At 40.3% G+C, this 22,424-nt stretch overlaps 1 protein-coding gene across 5 annotated transcripts in view; it reads left to right on the top strand.

Annotated features, from left to right (window-relative positions):
- The window catches only part of LOC119650090 (cationic amino acid transporter 3), a 102,177-nt gene that overhangs the window by 42,813 nt on the left and 36,940 nt on the right, over positions 1–22,424 (top strand). The window contains exon 1 of one of the 5 annotated variants that reach the window (XM_038052603.1): positions 16,410–16,817. The exons of the other annotated variants lie outside the window; for them this stretch is intronic. The gene's annotated coding sequence lies outside the window, so the exon portion shown is untranslated. Of the gene's footprint in view, positions 1–16,409; positions 16,818–22,424 lie in introns of those variants that run through there. 5 annotated transcript variants of the gene reach the window in all.

Genomic DNA, 22,424 nt, shown 5'->3' with positions numbered 1-22,424 from the left:
TTGTAAGGGGCCAAAAATTCTTCGGAGAAAGACATATGGCGGCACAAAATATCGCAAATACATCGTAGTGCATGCGATTTCAGAGGAATTCGGCGCCTAGAGCGAAGTCCGTTCTTCTTGTCCTTAATTCCTTAATGTATAATCACATTTTTCCTCAAACAATGAATGCTCTGCACTGAGTCTTGCCATATGGTTTTGTATTTGGAAAAGACAAGCAGAGTAGGACAGATGGTAAATGACAACTAAAGCAACGTTCCTAGTCCGACTGGTCATCGCACAGTTTCGAATTTATATATCAAAGAAACGTTTTTTGCCGATGGTGGTATCGAACTTGATGTCATTCGACACAATAAGAGCGTTAGATCCTCCTTCGCTCCTTTGTCAGGATGACTCTGTTCCAAGCTAATCCTCGTTTTGTGCATCTGTATGGTAGTAGCACATGGAAAGTGAGCACTGCTCGAAACCTTAGCCAACACCTGCCTACGTTGTGTCATTTGGGTACTCTAGTCTAAAACAATAACAAATGAAGACATATTGATGAGAAAGCAAAAGGGGCAAAGAATAGGTCATACATTGAGAAAGGGTGATAGCTCCATTGCGATTACGCTATGCAATGGGATTTATTATCCCCGACTAGTGGACCGCCCTAGAGCTATATGGCGCAAAATGCTTGACGAAGAATGCAAGTTTCTTGGAATGGCGCGGAGGAAACTGAATTGCGCATAAGTGCGATTGCGCGGTATACTTTACATGGGGTTTATAACTACTGTGAGCGAGATGTTGCTGTTATTATCGGAATGACGAGACATTTTTGATGCATACTTTGCTCGGAAGAAAGGTTAAGGCATCTCAGATGGTACACCTTCCCGCTGTGTCCATCGTACTTGAAAATTTGGTGCGGGACAATTTTGGCCTTTTGAAAGTGGTATAGAGGGCGGCATCAGGCGAACAGTCTCTTAGAATGTACTTGGGATAGATGTTGGGTTTCAATCGACTCAGATGCGAATGAAAATTGGAGTCAAATCAGAGTAATAATTATGGATGTTGTCAAAAATATTCCCCCCTCCCACATTCTTACGGGATGGAAATAAAGTGTTCCAACACGTTTGAATTTCTGGGTTCAAATTAGAGAGCATAGAACTTCGAAATACGTGGTAGATCCTTCTACCTCGCACCCGTATGACATTTGTTTTACGTTTAGTGGCGGTGCTTTGACCGTTTCTGTAACATTGATTCTTGGCAACCAGTTTTGGCAAAGAACTTGGTAACACTTCCTGGTGGCGGTATTGACTGTGTCGCCATGAGTTGCAATTAGGCATGGTAGGTATTCTACCATTCTACCATCATTGAATCAATGTCTTTTTTGAATGCGCTGTTGAGGTGTCGAAAGATTTGTCTTTCTATGGGCACAACCTTTTCCTATGTCGTGCGGAGGTATCGGTATAAAAGATAAAATGGAAAGTAATCAAAGTTTTAATTAACTTCTTATAATAGAAAATGTTTACCTTTTGTAGAGTAAGTTTGTTAACATAACTCACAAAGGTGCAGAGGTTTGCAGGTACTGCTAACATACCCTAGTATATTGTTTATAAAGGGGGCATTGGATATGTTGCAGGCGACGGTGACGCTTAAGTAGTAAATGAGTTGCTCTAATTTTCAAGGATATGTCTTTGGTACTGGAAAACATTTTTGGTATCATCTTTATTCCTTTCCCTCGAGAGACGAATGTTTGACTTTTTAGGGATTAAGGGTTGTTTCCATTTAAATGTAGATAGAGCTGGTGCAAATGCTAGTTCCGACGAGCTTCACTGTGTAAAATATCATTCTGGGGTGTGTTATGAGATTATTGCAATATTGCAAGATAGAATGTGTGTTTGAGCGGGCTTAGGGTTGTCTACTGTGATTAGTTAGAACATCGTTCTGGACATATTAGAGCTTTGAAAGATTCTGACTAGGGTGTTTTATGGGGCGGATAACTTCTGCTGAAGTTCTATTTGTGTTGCTGCTCTTCTAGAAACCTAAGGATTACCTTGCAGAAGTGTAAATGAAAGGTAAGAATATTTTTAAACGAGTTTCTACTACCATATGGATTTTTTTTGTAAATCTAGGGGATGGGGATGGCGGAGAAGTAACGGTAAATTACGATCATGATAACAGTTTTCAGGATTAGGAGAGATAGTTCAACCGATATTGCGTATTCGGTTGATGATCTGCAAATTTGTGGTAATATCATTACCATCGCAGTGTTGGTTGAGCTTGTGGACGCTGAAAGGATGAAGACAGACTTGTAGCTTCCGGGGAGGGCGGTCAACTTTTTGTTCTTGCTTTGGTCGCTATACTTTGCAATCTTTTTGAGCTTGGCGAAGTTGATTTTTAGGATAAAACTATCGAGTTTGGAGTTTGGAGAATTGGATGTTGCAAAACCGAGCTTGGTTGGGTGATGCTATAGAGGTAAATATTGTAACCAAGGAATGGCTGCATTGATTTCGGTTTCATAGCTTTCGTTAATCGACTGGAGTATAGAGTATTGTGCTTTCAAAGAGTGATCAGCGGAGAAGTCGGGTGAGGATATGCTTTAGGGTGGGATGTCATTATGATTGACGCTCTTGCCAAGTTCAATATTGAGCAGATAAAGACAGGATGGTTTGTGTGCAGGGCGAAGATCTTCTCCCAAATTGACTTCGGTTTTTAGGAATAAATATTTTGAAAATTATCTATTTCTTAATAATATCCACCGCTAGGTCCTTTTGGGTAGGATATCGTTGAAAATAGGGGTACGAAAATTTAGTAGTCGTATCGGTATGTATTCGATGCAAACTTTTTGAATTACTTCGACCAAGGATATCGTTCGATACCAGCTGACTTTGTTGGAGTTAAAACTGAAGTAGACTGGAAATGTAGGAAACATGAATTCTGTCAGTGTTTTCCTATTAGTTGAAATATTATCAAGTTCAGTGCAGCTATTGGTCACGGCTAACAAATCAACTCTTCTATGAGGAACGGTTACTGTCCTGGCCACACTAGGATGCGCTATACCCCATTTAGGGGAAGGTGGCAACCAAATATCTATGTATATGATGATTCCAGATCTCTGTATTGAAGTCTTTCATTTCAGATTACTCTTCAAGTATTCGTTGTCTAATCTCGTTTACTACCTTATCAACTTCAATTATTGCTTGAAATTGGCATCATTCGTTAGAAGGAGCAGTCGAAACAATTTGCTTTGCAAGAAAGCCAAGATTTTTTAATCAGTCTAAGAGAATATCCTCATAAATATAATTGAGTTTCCAAAACCTTGTGGAAGAATGGGAACCTAAGCGGCGCCTCAATGACATTTAAGGTTGAAGGGGTGTGGCTTCGATTGCATTATACAGGTTTCAAAATATATTATTCTTAATAGTAGCAAAGGCTATTGGTATCTACGTGTCGAGGATTTTTTCGGGGAGCTGCAAATTCGTGGAGTTTCATAGCGAAATATTATATAATTCTACCTTTGTGGTATGCAAAAGTCAACTCGTCCCTATTCTCGTGGTGGACACCCCAACAAATTCCCCTCGATGTGAGGATAGCTATCACTTACGATAGCGCAAACAACAATGAAATGCCAATAAAAAGTAATTTTGATATGATAGCTTTGATAAATTATAAAATTTCTTTTTTATCGTCACGTGATAAATCGCAGTTTTCTATTTAATTTTGATTTTATATTGTAATAGCTTATCAATATTTGGAAATTAAATTCGACTCATAGAAAGGCACGCAATCTGAGCATGATCCGCATTCAAAATAGACAATCTTTTGCATGATAAGAAGAAGCCAGAAGGTGGGGACAGGCGCCAATAATTTAGATATTTAAAGATTTTTAAATTCAGGAGTGTGGAATCGTTGAGTAATAGGAATCTAGATAATAATACACAGAACTGATTGGAAATCATAATCCTATTAAAAATACAAAAGCAGGAATGCCTCTCCGAAGTTGGGAATAAATCGATATTTAATTGAGTTGAATTGCAAATATAATTCAGGATAATCAATTCTAATCAATCAACTAATTATGGTGTGTTTAAATAAATGAAACGATTTCAATTTACTCGGAGGTGAAAATGGGTTCATTAGTATGCTTTCAGCAAATATGTGGCAAAAGGTCATCAATAAATAAATTGAATTCCGCGTACCTTTAATCAAAAAACCGAAAATCATCGAGCACCCTTCCGTTCACTTCAAAAGTATCCAAAATACGCAAAGTCCATAAATTCCACTGGACTGTTCCCAATAATTTATCACAGATTATCGAGTGTAAATCGTGGGATTTGTGCAATAGTCTGAAAACTAATAATTCTCCTAATTCCTACACCGATAAATTTTCCCATGCTGAACTTTCATAATGAATGTCCAATGAAGTTTTCCAGGATAGGTGTTGAATGTCCAAAGGACGAAATTTTTGCTTGCATCATCATCGTCATCACGCTTGCTTGCCCTGCTCCGCAAAGGTGAATGATGATGGTAAATTATTTATTGAATTTTGCAGCCCCGGGTTAGTATTCGCAGTAATCCTTGTTGAAACTCGGTTTAGAGGGTTTTGAAGTGTCGGTCGCTGTGTTTCAGTGAATACAGGATCCTTGTTGTCAAACGATGTATGCAGGGAGGCTGTAATTAAGTCTTTAATACAATAAATCGAAAATACGAGCATGCATAGAGGGAGCAGTGGTTTGGGCTATTTGCGGTAAAAATGCTGCAGAAGGATAATTTATGGATTGCATAGGACGGTATGCTCTCATTATATTTTGTTGTCGCAGCTGAATCAGCGAGTGTGGATAATTTTCATCAAGTGCTGAGCATCAGCCGGGGGTTAATGGTGTTAAAATACCAATAATAAGCGCAAATTGGCTTTATTGACGTATTTGTAGCATTATTGTCTGGTTATTTGCTGTTAGCGAGTACATACATTTATTTGGTTTTATGTACCAAACAAGTTAACTGCTAGTTAGCACATTTAATGGTTACCACGTAACATTCGGCATTTTTGTTCAGACTCACTTGAACCGAATGATGTCTGCCGGAAAATAAACATGTCAATCAGTTCTGTGTATTTTTAGGAGGCTAGGGAGGTTGACTTCTACCGAAAGGAAAATTTTATTTCTGGTTTGCTTTTCTGATTTTGGTGTTAATACTATTTCAGCGAAGCTTGTGATTGGCAATCATGTGGTAGATTTTGTTCTGATTTAGGCTGATATTTTATTTGGATATAACTATTTGGTTATGAATGGTAATGATATGGGGTGTGGGTTGTATATGGGTATAACTGCACATCATCATATTATTTTACATCTACAACCAATGCTAAATTTTTAGGACCGCAAGGTTAAGGTAAAGTACAAGACAACGTACTTCCGTTCGTCATCAGCGTCCTCGCTATCGATGGTGCCATGAGATTCTTTTTTGGGGTAGGGTAGGTGAATGTATTTACGCGCACAGTGTTGGACTTCCGGTTCGGTACTTCGTCGGACTATCAACTAAATACCTCCCCATCGTTCGAGAGCTAGTTTGGAACCGTTTGTCAAATTACTTCGGGCTAGTCCGCGAACTCTCCCGCCTTGCGAAGCCTTCAAATCAGAGAATTCCTTTCACCAACGGGAAGAGGAAGGGAACTGTCAGTTCAAGGAACTCCCTGCCATCCGGCTCCTCCACCGGTCGAGCTCTATTTTCTTAGCAACGAGGAGGACCCGAACGTAGTGGGCAACACGGCTCCACCTGTCAGCACTCCTTAGCATCTCTTCGACAATGTTGTCTAGAGAAAGATCCCCTGTGTTTAAATAGAGCTGCTGATGAACCCCATCCCACCTTCCACAAGAAAAAAAGTACTCCATTGCCAAACACAAAACAAAGATCGCGCCTTTCCAATCTTGTGCAGGTAAGACTGAAAACCTCCATGCCCACTTAAAAATTGGGCAAGGAAATAGTCAATCTCACCATGCTCTCGATTCAGCCACGCACCTAAGTTGCCGATGAGCCGCGCAATCCATTTGCCTCTAGTTTCATTTTGCCAAGAGAGCTGCCACTCGTCTAGGGTGCGTTGCCGTAATTCACGAGCAACAACCTCCCTTGGCTCATCTGCCTTGCGTTTGCATATGGCTTGACGCTCCTTAGCAAGAAGGGCTACGGGGATCACTCCCGCGATCACCATCACGGCCGGTTCAGAGCCAGTCGGGTACTCAGACGCCACCCATAAAGCTCCCCATCTTTGTACCTGCGCGAGGCGTTTACGACTAAGGGCGCTAGCTCATGCCTCTCCCCCGTAGACCAGGACAGACTGCGTTGAACTCATTAGGAGACGTCGCCTGGTAGACGTAGGACACCCAATGTTTGCCATAAGTCTACTTAACGCCGAAACTGCAGCTGCAACCTTGTTTGCTGCTGCTTTGATTTGCTTAAAAAAGTTCATCTCTGAGTCATGAGTCAACCCGAGGTACTTTACCGCTGATTTTGACTCGATTATCGACTCGCCGAACAATATGGGAGCAGTGTCGGAATTCTCTTTTTAGTCAGGATGACTACTTCGGTTTTTTCCAGTGCAAGGTTGAAACCATGAGTAGTCATCCATTCGTTTACCTGTCGCATCAATATGCCGAGTCTGCTTTGCGCCTGTTCGACAGTGCGTCCAGCAGCAAGCGCCGCGACATTATCTGCATAACCGACCAGGCGCGACTCTTCTGGCTTGTCGAGTTTAAGTAGACTATCATAGGTAGCATTCCAAAGGTACGACCCTAGGATGGATCCCTGTGTTACCCCCGGCGTGAACTCCATCTTCCTCTGACCCTCTAGTGTTTCATAGAGAATGGAGCGGTTCCTCAGATAGTCCTTCAATATCCGCAAGAGATAGTTCAACACGTGGGAAGTATTGTCTAGTGTGCCACGCTATTTCAATTGATGCCGAATAGCACTCTGTTGCATCAATCCGTATGACTTTTAAGCGAAGATGGAAAGGGTTGCATTTTCGCCGAAGGAGACTTTCCCCTTTTCATATCTCGAATACTTCATTGTCGAATTCATTTCAATAAAAGTGAAAGCAAAGAAAAGATAAGCTCTTTGTCTGCCAGAGAGAACGTCACTGGAGCACCTCTCAAATGCCTAAATGTTCAAAATCTGTAATTCAAAATTTGTAATTGTTTCCTGTAACAATCAGCATGTTAGGTTGATAAACTCGCTGTTGAACTGTCGTAGGATCAGCACTCCAACCGCCTACCTTGTTTACAAGTTTTTGTGTAACACAAATTAAAGTCAGTTTATTGTCCGCTCTGCCTTGCTAGTGACCTAGGCAAGCCATTGGGTGGAATTTTTCCTCATTAAAGCCATTCGCGATTTACTTTTGCCCTATAGAAGCACTATATGGTATCACATCATTAGGCGGAGTTAACTCACTCTTGTTAGGTCGCATTTCTTCTACACGTGGTGTTTGTAAAATCGTTTTCCTCTTTCCCTTCACTTTTGATTTCTTGGTACCAGTACCTCATTTGAAATTTCCATTTGGTTTCTCCCCTCGTGCACGAATCCTGAAGAAGAATCCTCTCTCTCTTCATAATAAAAACACGTAGTTTTCCTCCAAACATTTTTTTTTCATCTAGGTTCATATTTCGGGAGTTGTGTATGGTGGGGGAGAAGCTACAGCTTCTGAGCACTCAGGCCGTGTTGGCCCATTGTACTCGCATTCGGGAGTTACTTACTCCCCTTTTTAGTACTCTTGCTATCCAATTGTTGGTCAGAAAACATGGAGCTAGCATCTATTATTAATCTGCCTGTGATGCGGTTGTTGGTTCACTAAGCGATCATTTTTATAAGCTATTTTTTTATCTGCGTTCGGCAATTTGTTGGAGTAGTTCCGCAATATTTCCAGGCTCTTCCAGGCACATGTTCTATTAGTTCTAAGCGGCCTCCTGTCAACGAATCTTCCTCTTCGATGATATGCATTACCAGCACACTGGCTGTTGTTTTGCCTGTCCTATATGTCTGTGTATATATGTGGAAATCGCCGCTTATCTAAATATTCCGCTGGGGGTCCTTTAATGGGTTCTTTTCACTTTGTAGGCGTTTTTGATAGTAATGTCTCTACCAGAATCGACTTTCTTTTACTTCTTCTTCAGTTTTTAACCGGTTCAGCAGCACGACTAGCTCGTCAGGAACGGTTTTGCTATTTTGCCTGGTCAAAGGCCTGATCTGGAAAGATCCGCGAAGAATGAAGCCATCGTTTTTTTCGGACGACTTTTCGGTCGATTCCCATATATTTTCACGTTCAGATCAATATTAGGAAGTGAGTTCTCAGTAGCGCGAATTACATACCTATATAATCGAACAAACCACTCTCGCAGCTTTTCCAATCGGTGCAACCCCATAGTGATCGCGGATGTTCTTATTTCGCATGTGATAATAACGTGTTATGCACTGGACCAACGCAACATCTTTTCCATCACCGCGGCCAGCACTCGATACCATAGAGGGCGGCAGGGCGGACAGCACTGTTGGAATTGATCACTTTTATATCAAAGGATATGTTCAGAGTCTAGGCATCATTGAGTTACGTGCCTTTTCCCAAAAGGGGGCTGCACAGAGGAAGATCAAGTTTAGGCACCTGGCTATAAGTATACCGCGGCCCTATTACATCTATCCATGGTTAGTCGCAAGCACCCTTCACGTGCTGCTTAAAATGAATTTTGTATCTATGATATCTTCACCCCAAAGTATTTCACGATCGGCTGGAAAGTGATGATATGATTTCCAATTTTAATGCGAGCCTAATTTCTCTTATAGTGTTTGGTGATGAGCAGCGTTTTTTCCTTCGTAAGTATCAGTTTAGAGTTTTTTTACAACCAGTGCTATTTCGTTTATGTAACTCAGCGCCGTAGTATCCTCTGGAACCGCAAGATTAAGTACCGCATTGAGCGTGATGTTACGCAACTGTGGGAATAGTACAAAGCAAATCCATGGAGACAACATACTCCTTGGGTCCGTGATCAGTATTATGCCAGAGCCTTCCTTCTGCTAAATGGCTTTTGATAATACATAACAACGAGACAGCTGGGAATACCAATAGTTGTCAACAATCTTCGTAGTAGGCTACTTGGCGTTACCCTTTTCGTAAATTGTATTTTCTGTCAAGTCAGTAAACAATTTGACGGCATCAATAGTTGGTCTAGCTTTAACATGTTGATTTTATATTACTATATTGAAGCAGGAAAGAACCACTGTTATTCAAAAGCTCAAAGATTTCATAAATTCACCAGCTCGTCGAGGTGTTCTGGTGTGACAGAATTTCAAATGAAGAACTTCGTTGACGTATGGGCCAGATACTCGTGGACGAGCTAAGCAGGAAGCCGAAGTTGAAATGGATAGATTGCTCACTGAGAAAGGGCGATAAGTTCTCCATTTTCCATACCTCAGGAAGATCAGAAAATCAGTCGCTCTAAAGTTATGTGGTATAGAACATTGTAGAAAGAGTGCGGGGAATTCGTAAAGTCGTGGGCGGGACTGCGTAGTTCCTTCACAGGAACTGATAGGGGCAGCACATAGTTGTCTTTGAAGTGCTAAGAATAGTAATAATGGGAATGTATACGAGTATAGTATATATGATTCATAAAAGAGTGTATTTGGGTGTCAGGGAAAATGAAATCCTGGAAATGGAGGAACATCTTATCAATGATGTAAGCTGGCATAAAAGAGTTTGCTGAACTCTAAAACAATTTAACCTCGAAAAATAACTTCAACAGCATTTAAACGGAATAGATATTTCAAAATGCGTCAAATACTATATATGTAGGTATTAAGTGATGAAGCTGGGTGGCTAAATGACTGACCTAACTTTTGTCACCCACAATACACTTCACATCCAGGAATTGATCAAAAGTGACTCTAGCTTCGCCTTTCGCCCAAACAACCTTCAAATCAATGTTCAACTTGCCAGCAATCCCAGCAAACTAAATCGGACTTAAAGCAGAATCTCATGCACTTGTCGAGAGGTGCTGAATGTTCATCCTTTTCGCAGTTTTTTTCAAGCTTTTGGTATGCTCCAGTAATTTGTTCACTCTGCATATTGTACAAGCGAGAAAATATAAAATGAATCCCTGCACTTCTGGTTTGTGTTCACAAAGCAGCATTCTACTCTGTTGTGTTCTATTAAAGGATGTTTTACCCGATCTGATAGATGACATTTGGCTCTGTGGTAGCTGCCGAAATTTTCGAGTGAACCTTTTATGCGGCCTCACACCAACTTAGTGATATTCCAGTCAACTAGGGAATCTCTAAATTAGCTACGAAAAGCCGCACATCCCTTGATTTGGAGTTTAGAAATACACCCAAAGTACTTTCTGTTTGTCGTGAAAGGTTACCAAAAGATATAGAAATTTGTGCGCTACCAACTGGCAAATGTCGAAATTTTCTTGTTACTGAAATGGAAACACTTCTCCGTTCTTGATTGATTGTTGAAATGTGCACACGTTCTTCGAATGTCCCCAGAATGCTTGCTTTTTCTAAATTGTATTGGCTTGGATATGGGCTAAGCGAAATGAGGTAGGACTCTGGAGAGCACTTAACGTCCTCTTGGGATATTGCTTTTGTACTTCGGAAAGCCCTTTGGTATTAGGCCCAAATTCGGTATCGGATTATTACTGATGGCTACTTCAAGGAGCGCTCTCACTACCTGGCAGGGTTTCTGATAGGATATTGATTGCGAGATTCCGGTCCTGGTTGAACAGCTTTACAATTGCGCAGAGCAGCGGAGCATTCTCATACAGCAGAGATGGATGCTGTCCATGAGCAACGACACGTAAGTTAGGAGAGGCTTCATAAAGATAATATTGTGATAGTGATGGATGATATGAATGGGCTCTGACAACACTTCGCTTACATATGTAATGGGAAAGTATAGTTAATGAAAGCTTTGTCGATTTCTACATCTTTGACTGCTTCGTCATCGGCTGCAAATTGTTCGAGCACAGGGTCTCCCATAAGGCTAATCAGGTTTTGCAACCCGATAATGAACATCTAATCAAATGGGCGTCACAAGATCCGGCTCAATATGGACAGGAAAAAGTGGATCGAATAACTTTTGACGCTAAGAGTTCTGTTAATGGCTGCCAGCGAGGTTGAGCAATACGTAGGCAAGCTTAGGTACCACAATAAAACACGAAAAGTACAGCGTAATGTGCGGCGTGACAAGAGAAAATTCGTGCTTGCATTGGCGATGGAAACAAAGGTTGCCGCAAATAGAAACTGTTTCGTTATTGTAGCATCACGACAGAGATTGCAAGTGGTGAAGGTCATAAGTCCTTCGCTGTGAGATACGTTCAGCTGAAGAGGTGGAAAGAGTACTTTGCCAACATCTGATGAAATTCCACCTATTCTGGATGATATGGCATTTTTCCCTATAACCCCCGCTGTCTATATAGAAGTGTTAGCTTCACTTATTCGTAGTTTCTAGGAATCTGAAGTCTTCCAGTGGTGCTAACCCTAGAGAGCATCAGGGAACACTTCACAACATTCTCTACCCACGCGGAACGTTTCAGGTAAAATCTAAGAGGAATTTGAAATCCAAAGCGGAGTTCACCGATATTTTTTTTTGTTATCTGTGGTATCCTTCATGGTACTTTAGCTAGGGGAGGTCCAATAGATAAGGTCATCTCTCCTTAAATACTTGGACTATACTGCGACGGAGTCATGGATCTTGGCCAAATGACTGAAGATAAGTACTAGCAAAGCCAAGGTTTTCAGTTTGACTGACCATCGCACTATTCTTACTGGCATTAGTGGGGAGACCATCGACGGCCTCGAACAGTTCACATCTAGTTAGCATTGTTTCTGTCTCGGTGGCACCAAACTTTAAGTCGCCAGAACACGTTCAGAACGCTAAATTCGTCTTCAATGCTTTATCGAAATTTTGGAAATGTAGCTGTCTCAATATCAACATAAGGTTTTGAATCCATGTTATCTCTGAAGCTGCTTACTGCTATTGCACCTCTCGCGATCAATATGGCGTTGCATTTGCCAGGGAGAAGTTGTGAGGGGAACATCTTCAATGGTATGGTTATGTACTTCGTACTGAGAACTCACAGATTGACCTGAACATCCAAGATGGGAAACGGTTCAGAAGTCAACCGAAATAGGGATGGCTTGATACACTAGATGGTAATTTGAGAACCGCTTGACCTTATCTTCAAGCGTACGACTAAGAAAAAATGCGAACCCAGTCCAGATGAGTTCTACTGAATCAAAAACAAGTCGGGAAACCGGAAGCTAGACGCTTCAGGTATGAAAGGTTTTGTGTATTTCTTTTATAAAGAGATTTGGGTGTGCATTTGTCCCATTAGCATGTAGCACGTAAAATATGCATATATTATGTGAAAATAGCCACTTTCAAGTGATATTGACATTCATAGTCTTGAATTTGCAGAGGAGCGACAGCTTTAACCTAGTATAACTTTGTTAGTAATAGTGCGATTTCCACCAAATTTGGTAAGATCATGCTCTGCTGTAGCCTACATTGGTGCAAAATTGTGTGATTCTATAGTGAACTTAAGGGGGGTTTTCCTGTCAATTACTAAAAATTCTAGTAATGCACTATTATTAACTTTATTTTAACAGGTATCGGTATGGAGGGTATTTCGGAGCCTAGGCACCATATAGTGGCAGCCCCCTGATTTTTTTTCAGATTTTTCGGTTGGGTAGTTTCTGAGAATGGGTTCGTTAAAAAAATGACCACTTTCAACCCCCCGCATTCCCCACCTTTTCAACAAATGTGAAAACTAAGACCGGCTTCGAAAAGTACTAACTGAGGCCTTTAATTTGATACCCCACATGACTATATTTGATGAAAAAAAAATTTACACCCCCCTTTTGCATGTATGGGGACCCCTCCTTAAATTCGTCGTAAGAGGATGTAACTCACTATATGCGTGAGCGTTCACAGTTCCCACCTTTCTACCAAATTTGGTGTCAATCGCTATAACCGTCTCCGAGAAAAATGCGTGTGACGGACAGACAGACAGACAGACAGACAGACGGACAGACAGACAGACAGACGGACAGACAGACAGACAGTAAACCGATTTTAATAAGGTTTTGTTTTACAAACAAAACCTTAAAAAGGCTAAACCCTGTGGACAAAGGCTGGTTTGGAAAATGTTCCGCGGTTGATATGGATATGGATATAGTGCGTGCTTATTTTTGCAGCAAGAATGTGGCGAGTTCCTTGCATGCGGCTGTTTGCAAGACACCCAATTTAAAAGATCGATCATTCAATCATCTAAATGAGGTGAAGCCAAAACAAGAGCGGATCGATAAGTCAAAGTCAATACACACTGAAGATGTGAATTGTTTCTGGAAGCCATTTGTAGACTTCCATGTGTCAGATAGATGATTTTGTGCTAGGATCTTATTGCTAAGCTGGAGGGATATGTACGTTATTCAGTTCGCCATCCTCCGCTTTTAGAAAAATTATTATGAAAGGATAGTTGGGGAACAACCCGTGCATTATCTGTTGTTTGGCGTTAGAAATGTTGGACCATCTCATTTTTAGCTGCGACGTAATGGGCCGGGTAGACTACACGAACAAGCATAATGTTTTATACAAGGTGATTCGTCAGAATCTGGTAACAAGTGCGGACTGATCGTGGAACCATATCCAGGTTACTAATATGAAGCGCGAGCAGTATTTGATAATTCTGCTTGCGGCGTGCATTACGACCGACAACTTCTGTTAGTAGCTAAGACGAGTCGCTCCACGTTCATTATTGATATTGCTGTTCTTCATAATAACAGCATTGGGTGGAAATATGCAAAGAAGAAGGTGAGCTATGGCCCACTGGTTCGCAAAAGAAAGAAATATGGTGCCTCGATGGGGTGGTTGTAGTTCGCATAGTATTTTCAGCTACCGACATTGTATCTAAATTCCTCACTGCTGGTAGAAACTGTACAAAAGTATACTATTTTGCAAACATGCTCAATATTGGGGGGGGGTAGGTCCTCGGCTCCACAGGCGACCAGCACCAAAGTCCTTCAAATTTGTAAGTAGACAGGATCGTCGGAGCTTAACTGCTTGGCACTTAGTGCCCATTGTAGGTAAAATCCAGCATTAACCGATTAGAAGACTACCTAAGTTGACTAGTGTCAACTACGAGAGCAGAGCTACCCCAGAAATCAAAAAGTGTCAAAAGAAACATGACTAATGGTTTCGTCCAAAACAGAGGCAACTCATCAGAAGCTGCCTCCTCCGATCCCACATCAAGTGACTGTAGACTTGGGATCTACCATATCTTAACTGAAAAGTGTCAAAATTTGATAGTGCAGCTCCACCGAAGTATTCTATCAATAGGTGGCTGCCTGTCTACGCGGTAGTCAGGCTCGAGGAAATATGTATACTAGGTCGGATTCATTGGAGACTTCTGCTCCTCACTCGTCTTCCACAAAATGTTTTACGTGTGTTCTTCTGTTATTTATTCAAGGTTCGTACTAAGATGGCTTTATAGGTCTTTAGTTAATAAATAACAGCTGGACCCATCGCGATGAGCCAAAAATAAACTAAAAACCAAACACCGCGATTGAGAAATGAAGGGTTCATAACGAATCATATCCTGCTTCGAAATTTCAGTTTGGTTGAGGTGCTGCCAGTGATATCTTTTTCCGTATCTTAAATCCTAAGACCTTTTTGAGTTGAATTGAGTTTATAATACTAGAAATGAAAAAAGTTTGGATATAGAAGATTTGCTCCAAATCATTCTTACTCTCCTTGAATACAAGTGATTCTCTTCTTTTCCTCTTCCTGTTATGCTGTATGTCCGGAAAATGTACATTTCAATGTTTCTTAAATTGTGCAAGATACGCTTAGCCATGCTAGCTGGCCATCTTAATTCTTTTCTAATCTTTGGATTAGTTGATTTTATTTTATTTCTCTCCGACTTATTTTGTTCCATAAGCCATATTTTGTACAGTCTCTTCCGCTGCGTCTGCATATATGTATCTTATCAGGAAAAATTGGCAACTTTTGGTTGTTCAAAGCATTTCTTTTCCTCGTGCGCCATTAATCAAAATATTACGTCCCTTATGTGCAACACATTTGGATCCGCTCCAGGGTGGGTTTCTAATTATCCTCAGCATCCATGTCTGTATATTAAAAATAGCACCTAATGTGGGGCCTCAAATTCGTTCGAGCTGGTCGGTCGTTATTTGACTGGCACTTTTATAGAGTGGAGATCCTCAATCCCTTTAGGCAACTTCCAGGAGAGCTATTAGGGCGGGGTAAAAAACGCCCTTGATGATCAGTATTTTGATAAATTATCGGCTTTGGACGTATGGAAATGAATCCGACGTCGAACAGAAGTATGCTAGTTAGGGAATTTTTGGGCGATTACCTTTTGAATTTCTTGGAAGACAGTGCGACTGAAACATGCTCTACGGGAGGCAGAGTTGGTGAGGATCATCAATAAGAAACGGGCACAATTTCCCCCATATTTCCGAAAGTGGAGTAGAGTGGGCATAATTTTTCGAAGGATACTCTAGGTTCTAGAAATGAAACGAAATGAAATAAAACAAAATCCCGAATGGCCTTCAACTGCAGTCTCCCTTTAGACATTGGTGTGATTTAACCGCTTAAAAATTGCTTTTCGCAGGAATTCCCGCTAAAAACCTTCAACAACGGAAAACTGGAGCGGGAAAATTAAAGCTAGGCAAAAGGGAGCCAATAACAATTTGGAAGAAATTCTGGGAGTTCTCAGGGAGGATTTGTTATTTGGTAGACATATCTAGCTTTGATAGCAATTCACTTATTTGGCTAGATTACAATGCATGCGCTTAGTCTCAACCATGTTCGAGTATTCATGGAGCTAAAAAATCAAATCAAATATTATATCACTGATCAGCATTTTGGAAATCCAATTGCCATATTATTTTGGCCATTGCCGAGTTTTTCATTGTTTATTCCAAAATTTATACTGGACTGTTACAAGGCCTAATATTATTAATCCCACAATGTTTACCTCAATTGGGAGAGATCAGTGAACTTTTTCATAACTAATAGCATCGAAAGTTTTTTTTTTCGGTTATATGGGGGATACTTGCTTCAATACAACACCTACCTCGCATACTCCCCGTACCTAGATCACTTGGACGCGGTACTTTAAAGCATGCGATAGTGTGTTGTGCACCAGCTAGTAAGTGGCTGAAGTCACTAAGTCACGTTAGTAGTGAGCAGGTCGGCTTTACCGCAGGTGAAAACCTGCCAAAAAATTGCGTGGTACGGGGTACCTACTAGTGAAGAAGTTGTACTTTTTTTATTAATATAACACTATCCAATTTTTTTGGTTCGGTTACTCTACCAGTTTCTCGTGAGTTCCCTTGATAGTATGTACAGCGCGACCCATTACGTATATATAAACGAACATTAAACTTGTTTGCTTTCAGTGTATAATTTTTTTTTCTCTAAATGTGCACAAAAAGCGCCAAGCAATTTTGGATATATTTTGTATATAATGAACTGGGCTTAATAAGATAGATTTTTGTTGGATCTGCCGCGAGTATGATTGTTGATTTCCAGCCTCTAACGACATTCCACACTGCGATCCCCGTAATTTTGCGTGTAATTTCTTAGTGATTGCGTGAAGACATTGGTGATAGATATAGACCTGGCGAATCCAAATTTTACTCAGTTACAGGTGAAATTATCCTTATTTCCGAGAATTGTGTGAATTAATTAACGCATTCCTAATAAAAGTGATGCAGTGATAATTTCCAAACCTGATATTAAAGTTTTTTGGCGCTACTGGTTCCGGGTAATTACAGTAAGTTTGTGCTGGAACGCAATTGCTATTCAGTTTGCATGTTCTGCAGGAAAATATAATTGCAGTTGTAAATAGTGATTCATATCGGATATGGGCAGAAAAAACGATAGTTGTTGAAGTGAAATCGAGAAATGATCAGTCAATGTCGAATAATTTAAACCATTGTGTTTTTGGCCCCCTGGAAAACGAACATACTACAAAGAATTTACTGAGGAAATTGAAATGTTTTTTACTAGACATATGCAGGGATGGATTCGAGAATTATGCTTTATTAATATCGACTAAATATCTAATCGACCTTACTTTCAAATTTGGTCACTTAATCAAGCTAAGTAGTTCATACTAAGTTATTCGTGTATTCTCCAGAATAATGAGAAGGGGAGACAGAACTGTTAGAAGGGTAAGGCTCGTATTGGCTAAAACTTTCATATTCTGGTGAAAGTGCTAGATCTGTGGATCTAGGTCAGCATATACTATTGGCCTTTTTTGTCTACGAACGAAGATGTATTTTGTACACTTTACGTCTTTCGGTCAAAATATAAGTGGGCACGGCAAGGCCTGACAAGAGCGTGGAGCGACGGGCAGTTTTCACAGGGGCCCAGAAAAGAGAATTTAAGGCGGGACCGTAGTTTTGCAGGTCTAAACAATTTTTTTTGAAGAGACTATTGAAGTTGCTTTAGTGGGGTCTTCTGGAGATAGTAATACAATATTCGAAGAGCATTTTTGAATTTTTGTTTAGAAAATAATGATTTTAAAACCAGTAACAAAGAATTTACGGATGTTGTGTGAGGAAGAAGTTTCTACTTTTCAAACCCGATGGCGGTTACCCCTCCTTAAAATGTTATCAGGGTAGGGGTTTTTTGATAGTATCATGGTACAGTTTGAAAGTTTGATATCGTCATGGTAAAGTTTGGTTTGCCGGCCCCGCCGTCAGACAGGGAAAGGTTCCCACTTTTTTACTTCCGCAAAAAGAATCCATAACGGTCACTACTTCTTATAAAGTTACGGCGCCCCGATCAAAGGTTATTTTCTTAACAATGATAAGCTTAGGTAAGGTAATCATCGCTGGGATGTGCTTTATTTGAAGCGACATGAATTTTTAGGGGTGAGGCGCCGTGAATTTCCAATGGGGTTTGAGTGAGAAGATCTCTCGCTTCTCCCGTTATACCCTCTTTTTCGAATGTTAAACCCTTTGGTTTTGACATGAAAATAATCTCAATTTGGGTCGCCATACCTTTTTAAAGGAGGCTGGTCGCTACAATCTTTTAACGTGATTAGAGATTCCTCTTCTTATTGGATACCCTCTCTATTCTTACTCCTTAACGGGGTAGGTTGAAAAATTCAAACTTTATCATGATGATATCATTTTGAGGGCCCATAACTTCCTATAAACTCTTCACCCTCTCCGGGGATGGGATTGGAAATTTAACTTTTATCAAAAAGATTAACTATGAGTTTTATCCTGAAAATGCGGCCATTTTGTAGCTGTAGCTGAGAATGCGAAAAGTTCATTATATAGGTCCTGCTCCTACTTTGTGATACATAGTATTCAAATTCATAGAAAAAAAATTAAAACTCGGGAATCCTACTAAAATGTATAAAGTAAAAGTCTTCGTACCTCAGTACTTCAACTTGCATACACCGTCAGCTAATACTTTATCGGATATCGTTTTATTCGAACTACAACCGCAAGCTCATTAGGCATGGAATGCATTGGTCTTTTCTTGAGGTTACTCTTTTATTTTCTTCCATTTTTACATCAAAGCGTGTTCCTTTTATTTGATATATTGTACTTTCAGACCCTTCTCTCCGATTCGAACGAAAGGTGTTCGATGATATTGAGGTCTGGAGACTGCGTAGGGTTGGAAAAAATATGAGGTGCATTGTATATTATCCAGTCCCGAACAATATGTACTGGATGTTTAGAATCATTGTTCGGTTGAAATAAGTAATCACTATCAATTCCCATCGTCTCTATGTTAGGTTTCAAAGTCTCTCGCCAAATGCCTGTAAAAGGCATAGGCATTCATGGCGATCCATGGTACACTCTATTACTTTCCACCCACCTGCATAAGCTTTCTATGTTTGACTGTCGTGTCAGATTTCTTGGTTTGCACCTTTCCTTACACTTCCCTTCGTGCATATTTTCATCCCCCCCCCCCAATCAAAAATGATGTACTTCGATTCAACAGCAAAGGATATTTTCTCCAAGTTCCAACTTCCTCGCGAAAAGTACTCGTTTCCTCTTATTTATCTTACTTATGTATGGCTTTTTCAAGCCATGTTAGATATGTGACCGGCTATCTCCAGGATCCCTCTGACCGTGTCTATTCCCCCTTTCGCAAACGGTTCTTCTACGTAAGAGGCAAGCACCGGCGTAGTAATTTTTGAGTCCTTATTGGTGGTTCTCACACTGATCGAACATTTCTTCTCACTTTCGACTTTATAATAGTCGTTTATTTTCATTCTGTCAGTATCGTTTTATGTGTCTTTCGAAAGAAATACGCTAACTTTTACATCACTTGCTTAACATATGAACACTTTTGCGGGAATATAATTCCGGATTTTCTCTCTATGATTCTATCATGTATGCATGCTTCGCAAACGCCCTCGGAAAGTTAAAACCGACTGGTCCGTTTACTGCAGAAATTATGATGATAAAGATCACGTTACTAAGGAGTGCGTCACAACCCTAAATTAATGAAATGAGAGAAATGAGAGTTTACATAATACTACTATTGCCAAATACCCAGAGCCCATAGAATCCGAACCTCAATTTCCAAAATAGTTCTATATTGAATGTTACAGGAATCTTTGGAATGATTTAAGGATCACTTATTATGATGCTATGACAGCATGAGCGTCCATTGGTTCAATCGGAATTGCAAAAGGTACCTTTGTGTTAACTGTGGTAGGAGGGTTATATGTGTATAACTGCTATGTTCCCCGAAGCCTTATTTTAACAGACTTTGAAAACATCGACGTAAAATAAACATTTCTGCAGTAGCAGAAGCTGCTGGTTATTATTATTTGCGATTATGCTTCCGTGGCCCGTTATGAGCAGCAAAAATCCCACTATTAAGTTTTGCATAGTTGGTCATGGTACTGGTCAAGGAACGTGATATAAATGTGAACCGAAAAGTAGGGCTGGGTTGGTAGCTGTGGAATTGACATTCGTTGGCGCTGCGTTGGTGCATAATATGTTTAAGCACGATATTCTAGCTAGGGAGGGAGGCTGTTGAAAACCCTAGAGGACCAAAAGCGGGAAGGCTGTGAAGCTGTGTTTTGCAGAGGTGGTAGAAACGCCACCTCTGCTAAACAAAATATTGAGATGAGGTACATTCCTCAGCAGAAAACCTAACTTCTGGTAGAAGAGTCAATTGTCTAAACATCACTCGGCTCACCATCGAACCGAACGATTGCTCAGAGGATGGCAGATAAGACTTATTATAAAACAAGTCGGAATACCGGAAGCTCGTGCTTCGGGTATAAAGGTTTTGTGTTCATCTTACCAACGCACATTTTTCTACCCGTATACAGCTACAAAATTACGAGACACGTACATATTACAGCCGTAGATGTTACGCTCACCCTAAACAAACAAACTGCCTATTTCCGAATACTGTATACATATATGCACGTATATAAATTGATCGTAACCATCTTTCCGATTTACTTCTTATATCTATCTGAATTAGGCACTACCCGCAAAGTCCATTAGCACGCATATACTATATACCTACATACACACATGTCTCGTTGGAATAATTGATATTCATATACAAATGACTAAAAAACTAAAACAAAATAATTCTTTGCGACCCCATCCTTAAGAACTCATTTCGTTGTGGTATTGACGAATTGATATGTAATGATGACGTCATTTAGGTTAGGTGTAGAGTGCATGAAATTCACGAAACATGGTAAAGTTTTACCCCCTATAACTTTGTTAATAATAGTTGGATTTTCTTGAAATTTGACCAAATTGTGCACTATATTCTTCATTATACCCATGCCAAATTTTGTGCTTCTGGGATGAACATAAGGGGGGTGTCGGGTAAATTTCTAAAATGTGGAAATATACCATTATTAACTTTATTTGTACAGATATCGGCACCGGATATATTTTGAGGCCTAGATTTCGTAGAGATGCACTATTGAGATTTTTTTCAGATTTTTCGGTTGGATAGGTTCTGAGAACGAGACCTGTTACACTTTTTGGGGGTCATATTTTGAGCCCTCACTCCCCTATGTTTCACCCCATATCAAATATTGAGCCAGTTTCGAAAAGTACTAATTGAGACCTTTCATTTGATACCCCACATGGCCACATTTTATAAAAAAAAATTGTGCACCCTCCTTTCACATGTATGGGGAGCCCCCCTTAAACTTAACACAAAATGGCGTCAGTCGCTACATGTAAAGGGAACGGCAGATTACATACTCCTACCAATTTCCGTGATAATCAGTTCAGCCGTTTCCGAATAAATCAGCTGTGACAGACAGACAGACAGACAGACAGACAGACGGACAGACAGACAGACAGACAGACAGACAGACAGACAGACGGACAGACAGACATCGAATCGATTCTAATAAGGTTTTGTTTCACACAAAACCTTAAAAAGAGCCTGTCTACAAAAAATCCTAAAGGATTCTTTAATTAATTAATTATTCAGATACCAACATAAGTTTTGGGGGGTATCTAGAGTGTTGAGAGAGGGCGACTCAAAACAAAATACAGGGGATTAAGTATACCGATTTCATCATTACTCATTCAGGGGTTTTTGCTTCAGCAATGAAATCGTAACTTCCAAAAGAGGATCAGGAGGGGCACTACCATCCAGTCGAAGAGGCAGCAACAGCGCATTTTGAATGGTGGAAATTTCCACAAATAAAATTTTCATTTCTGGGGTTCTCAGAATTCTCATATTATTCATGAAGAGGGGTTATATCCACTCATAACCACTGTATGGGGTCCTTGGTCTTGGTGGAACAAAGCAGGTTTTGCGAATGATGAGCGACATATAGGCACGATTAATGAGTTCCTCTTGCCATAATTGGATGAATTGCGACTGCAGAACTTGTAGATCCACCAGGGTGGTGTACCTACATACACCGCAAGCGAAACAACCACATCCTGAAGCCGCCGTTTCCAAGTCGTTCGATATCACTTTTTAGCGATGTTCACTGATCGACAAGATCAAAAGATTTAACCGCTTTTTTTAATTCACACGTTTATATGAATAGATTTTGGACGCCCTTAGGGAAAACTTTCGGCAAGAAATCCAGAACTGGTCGCCGATATTAGTGTTGCAAAAAAACATGGAAAATAGGCCCAAATGGTAACTAATAATGGCGGCCGATACCTAAGTGATATCATCTTCAAAACATAATAATATCTAAAGGTCGAAATAGATGCCTGAAAAAAAAAACATTTTATTTCCAGTCATTGAAGAGATGCAGCCAAAGAACTTTGGGTCACTTATTTTGACCACTTTGTAAGATTCGTAGTATGTGATATGCTTGATGAACAAAGCATCGGGTTCAGAGGGAAACCTAATAAGGTTTTCAATTCGCAGTAATGATTATGATTGTAGAGAAGAT

This window comes from Hermetia illucens, chromosome 2 (assembly GCF_905115235.1).
Source record: "Hermetia illucens chromosome 2, iHerIll2.2.curated.20191125, whole genome shotgun sequence".
NCBI lineage: Eukaryota > Metazoa > Arthropoda > Insecta > Diptera > Stratiomyidae > Hermetia > Hermetia illucens.
Note: the sequence above shows the minus strand (reverse complement) of the source record. Positions and strands in the feature narration are given on the sequence as shown.